We start from the raw sequence: 6,000 nt of genomic DNA on the forward strand, positions 1-6,000 counted from the left end.
AACAAACTGTACTAAATGCTGAACTGTAACAGAAATACCAACCAGTCTATAATTCAGTATCAGCTGTCAGAGATAAATGTCATAACATTCAGTTTGACATTTAGACAATAGGCTATGTGCCAGGTTTGTTATTCTCCTGAAAAACAGACTGAAATAAATGTTGAACTGTAGCAGAAAAACCAACTATTCTATAGTTCAGTATCTGCTGTCAGGGATGAATGTCATAACATCTAGTTTGACATTCAGTACATCCTGTATTAGCTAATCCTGCAACATACTACTCAAGCATGTCATGACATCAGTCAAGACATCAGAGTACATTTAGTGTTTTAACACAAAATGCAGCCAATCAAACATCTACAAACTCCCCCTTTGGCAAATTTTTGGCTAAAACAACTTGGCATCACAACAGAGTTCACAGCAGCGGAAAACATAGCTAATACATGCAGATGAACTAACATAGCTAATACACTCGGAACAGCAACACACCAGCACACATAGAAGTTAAATAAAAACTTCAAACAGCAACACACAAGTAGATAGCAAACAGCAACACACTCACACTCATCACACATAGAAGTTGAACATCAAGCTGCATCTGGATTAGAGGATCTTCAACATTTGTTCAAGCAAATAACAAATCTGTTGTCCTGGGGTACAGGTGTTACTCCCCCTTTTTGTCAAAAATGTTGCCAAAGCAACACTTAATAATACAGACCAACACAAAATAAATTACACACAAATTTCAAAAACACGGGAAATGCTTTATTCATTTGACTCAGAGTCAGCATCATCATCAGTGCCATCATCAAGACTGGCATCCTCTTCTCCCTCTGCACTTTGTCTTGCATCTCCTTCTGCAGCATCAGCAGCTTCACCAAGCACATCACCTTTAGTCATCTCCAACTTGATAATCAAATTTTCCAAAGTGAGCTTCCTTGCCTCTAACTCCTTGCACGTTTCTTTGAGTATTGCAATGACAGCAGCTTTACCTGGTTGATTGCAAACACTTGATGTCTCTCCTGTTGCCATGGCAATGTCAGGAACATGCTTACCTAGGAACAGTTTATGATTGAAGGCCAAAGGGTTGTCTCTTCTCTTCAAATAATCATTCTCTGTTAATATGTTTGGAAATTGATTCAACACAATACCACATATGAGGGAAGGAAAGGCTATAGGCCCCTTCACACTGAAGCTTCCTGCATGCTTCATGGTTTGATCAAAAATATAAGATCCATAGTCAAAATTGGCTTATGTTCCAACAGCATATATGAACTTTCCAAGCATTACATACACTGTAGATTTGTGATTGGTGGGCACCCAGTTAGCAGCTCCAATTTTGTGCAGCATTGCATACTTGACACTTAGTTTGCTGGCCACCAACTTACCTTTGAGAGGCCATTTCCTGACTTGATTAGCAGTGATGACTTGACAGATTTTGTTGTCAGTCACCTCAAGCTCAGGTTGGGCTACATCAGGTTTTCCCAAATACATGTTGATTACTGAGGGAGAGAAGTTTACACACTTGCCTCGCACATATACTTTTCTGAATTCCTTGGACTTTCCATCCGCACATTCTTCAGACACATTGACAATAAATTCCTTTACTAATATCTCATAGAATTTTGAGAACTGAGTCACAATCTTCATTAACCCTGCCTCTTGAATAAGGTCTACAATCTCCTTACATTCCAGGACATTCTGAGCCAATTCCCTTTCCAAAGCCAGCCTCTTATGATAAACATATTTCCACTTGTTCACACTAGAAGCAAAATGGAACGATATGTTGTCAATTGGTACCTCAGGGACACTAGCTGCAAGCTTTCTAGTGGTTGGCTTCTTCTTTGACAGAGAGGCAGTGACATCACATGGGACATCTGAGTCAGACTCCACAACAACAGACTTGGTCTTCATTTTCTTGGGCACCCCTTTGCTCCAAGATTTTGTTGGACCATGACCTTTCCTCTTGAGGGAATTCTCTGCCACCTTTGGATTGGGAGAGGTTGGCACATCAATCTTCCTTTTGGGGGACCTCTGCACCACTGTTTTCTTTTCTCTCCTAGTCCTAACCCTTTTGGCTATGCTAGGAACAACTGAAGTCAACAACTCATTATCAGAAAATTCCTCCAGGTCTACTGTTTCAGCTTCACAGTTAGGGTTGTCACTGACATCATGAGTGATACGGACTTCCTCACCACCCACATTATCTAAGGGTTTGTCAGTATTTGACCCCTCATGAGCATCAGTTTGCTCAGCATCATCAGATACATTCTTTCCTAAGGAAACTGTATTCTCTTGACAAGCAACATTATCAGGTACAATAGTGTTTAAGGGAATGGAGACCCCAAGAACCTTATGATTACCAGACAGTATTCCAGTCACCATAGTTGCAATGGCATTGTGAACATACCTTGAGCCTTCTCTGGTTTGTTGATCAAGCGTGATTGCTGAGGAGAAGCCTGAGACAGTTTCTTTAGTTCTTCTTGCATGTGAGGTATTCGCAGAGTCAGACACAGGATCTTCCCTGTTAGGGTTGCATGATTCAGAGCTAGAGGAATCAGACATGGTCGTGGAGGAAGATGAGTTGGATTGGTGTGACATGATGAATATCTTAGAGGCGAAATGAAAAGTTTCTTTGAGAGAAAGCTTGCAAGACTGAAAGTTGAAACGATGGAAGAGGTAACGCTTGTTGCACGAGCAGTGTCTATTATTTGTTGACCAATCAGAGCGAACTCTCAAATGTTTAATAATTTGACTTATTAAACAGGAAATAACTAACATCATTAGTTGCTATAATTCCTCAGAAGGACACATTCCAACTTTGCCCCTTAATTTGTCAAACTGAGTAACATCCAATGTCATGACATTCTGAGTGACATTATGCTCAGTCTGCATTTGGTTCATCCATACCAGTGGGTGTAACACCCCAAAATTTGCCCTCCTCATTCATGCATTCATTTAGCATTTCATATTGCATTTCATCATGTCAATCAGAATTAGATCCAAGAAACTTTAAAAAAAAAAAAAAAAAAAAAAAAAGAAGAGAAGCAAAATACTCTGGGGTTTCCTTGAAACAAAACCCTGGACAAAACCTGGAGAGAAACCTGACAGAGAACTCAGAGCAGCCTCCAAACCCTGAAGGGAACTCAACTGCACAAAATCACCTCTACCTCACATAAACCCTAAAGATTGTTTTGTAAACCTCACGGGTGCAACTCAATTTCAATCAAGCTCTCCAGTCAGGTTTGCCCTATATCCATCATCTCTATGCTTTCAATTTGAATTTTCTGAATGTATGAGTTATTATGGGTGAATTTGATACCCTTTTGATGCATATGTTTAACAAGAGGTTTAGGCCTCCTACCCTTGGTTGCTTTTTGTGAGCTTTTTGTGAATTGAAAGGGCGTGATTCATGTGGTTACATTTTGATTTGGGGGCAACTCTTGGTTACCCTATCTTGTTTTACTAACCCTTTTGTTGAGTTTTTGTGAAGGCACATGACTTTTGCAGGAATAACTTGCGTGGTTTTCCCACTTATTTGTGGGATACCCCTTGGAGGTTCATTCCGATTACCTGTACTGACTCACCTTTCTTTGATGGCATTAGCTTGGGAGATCCCTGGGTTTCTTACTCCTTTAATTGCTGTTACTTCGGATCTTTATCCGTGTGGTAGCGCGGCTCCTTCGTCAAGGACTGCCTTTTTGCCCTTGAGCATCCCAAACCCTAAAACCCAAAGCAACACGTTAACTCCTTCTACTACAGGCGAGTAAGTCTCCAAAGGTCGAGCATCCGGTAGATTGCGTAGTGACGTCGTTCGTCCAAAACCCAATCCATAACCCCATAGTTAGCCGAACTACGTTTTTCTCTGATTCTCAGGCCAGATGAGATACGTAGGCATAAGACGCGATGTCTTAGCGAGCACAATTACCCTTAACCCCTAGGTAGCCGAGCTACGAAGACTCTGATTCTCATATTCAGATGAGATACGTATGCAGTGGATGCGACATCCGCGCGAGTCATTTTCATTTAACCCTTTTTTTTGGTAAACAACACAAGATAAACTCACACCCTTTAGACAAGAACTACAAAAATGGATCCCGTAGAGTACTACAGATACGTAGGGGTGCTAATACCTTCCCTTCGCATAACCGACTCCCGAACCCAAGATTTGGTTGCGAGACCCCATCTTGTCCTTTCCTTTTTCAGGTTTACTTCGAGCGTTTCCTTTCCCTCCTTTGGGATGAATAACGCACGGTGGCGACTCTTCCGTCATTTTCTTTCGCCGGTTGTTTTTTCGCGCACTGTATTTTTCAGGTTGCGACAGCTGGCGACTCTGCTGGGGATTGAAAGAAGTTGACCTCTTGCTGGTCCATCTTCCCTAAGCGAGTCCCTCATAGCTTGTGTGATTTCTTGTTTATTGGGTGTTCATGCTTTTGTACATTTATTTGCTTACCTGCTTGCATGCATCTGTTGTATCTGTTGGATCTGTTTGTTTGTTTGTTGGGATGGGGTGTTCTATGAGAGATAAGCCCATTACCCAGGCTTGAGTGTACACACAGGTTTTAGAGTGGATAATCATGAGGATTGCGTGGCGTGTTGCTACGTTAAGTCGTTCGTGAAGAACCACACCCAGACGAGGTTTCTTTTGGATATATTATGTCTTACGGGTGTTCCGTAACGGCAGGATGTTCCTCTAGAAATCGTCGACTCTGGTGACCATTTCCCGAGAACTCAGTCGAGGCCTCTCCTCCGAGACGTGATTATGTTAGCTCTGGTGGGTGCATTCTCGCTGCTCAATCCGAGGATCCCGAGATTGGGAACTTGCTATTAGGATGTCCTGTTGAGGGGAGTCAATGGAGGTCTTTTGTCCCGTAATAATACCAAACCTTCAGTGGTAAACGTATTATTCGCGACTGAAGGGCTGAAGCTGACGAACTTCTGTTCTTAGAACCTACCAGTGAGGGGCGGGCTAAATTCAGGAAACCTTAACCTCCAACCAACCCGGTTTTCTGGAGCAGAGTTTTGGTCTTGTATTATATTCCTCAGTGAATTTCTCTCCAGGCAGTGCAACCTGACAGATGTTCAAGCGGATCCATCAATTTTGATTGACATGCCTTTGCATTCCATAACATCATCTGCATATTTGCATCCAACATCTCATGGTTATTCATTTGCAGGGTATTCCCTTTCAAAACGGGGGTGCCTTAAAACTGAACAAGCAGTGCATCGCATACCATGCATATTAACCCTTGTCTGTTTTGCAGGTGTCACCGCAGTGTCTAATGTTTGTTCCCTGTATCAGGCAGTTATTGGTCCCAAGCGAGTCCACAGGTACCCGGCAAAGGAAAATCGTCCACAGCTAGTGATGGACCAAGTACAGAAAGAGCTGGCTGATATGCGTGAAAGGATGGATCAGTTCATGACATTAATGACTGGTATGGCAGAAGGCCAGGAAAAGCTGAGGGAATTGGTGGAGCAACCGAGACCCGATCCGGAGGTGGAGATACCAAATGCTGAGGGAAACCCTGGTAACCCTGGGAACACTGATAACCCTGTGAACACTGGTAACGCGGGTAACGCAAATGCTGATGGAAACCCGGGTAATGTTGGCAACACAGGGAATGTTGGAAATGGTATTGGCGGAAAGTGCAATGTGAATCAAGGAATTCGGATTAACGGGCGCCCCGTTACTGAAGATTATCAGTATGATCAATTTTCTTTGCACGACGAGGCCCTCGAGACCACTCGCCATATGGATGAGCTTGCTGAGAAGCTCAAATCTTTGGAGTCTCAAAATTCCTTAGGCTTTGATGTCACAAATCTTGGTTTGGTTCAGGGAGTAAGGATTCCTCACAAGTTCAAACCCCCTACTTTTGAGAAATACAATGGGGCTTCTTGCCCACGCACTCATCTCCAATCTTATCTGGGAAGGTTGGGAGCTCACACGGAAGATGAAAAGCTGTGGATGTACTATTTTGAAGACAGCCTAACTGGAGCTTC

The sequence above is a fragment of the Lathyrus oleraceus genome, chromosome 7, assembly GCF_024323335.1.
Source record: "Lathyrus oleraceus cultivar Zhongwan6 chromosome 7, CAAS_Psat_ZW6_1.0, whole genome shotgun sequence".
In the NCBI taxonomy this organism is placed as follows: domain Eukaryota; kingdom Viridiplantae; phylum Streptophyta; class Magnoliopsida; order Fabales; family Fabaceae; genus Lathyrus; species Lathyrus oleraceus.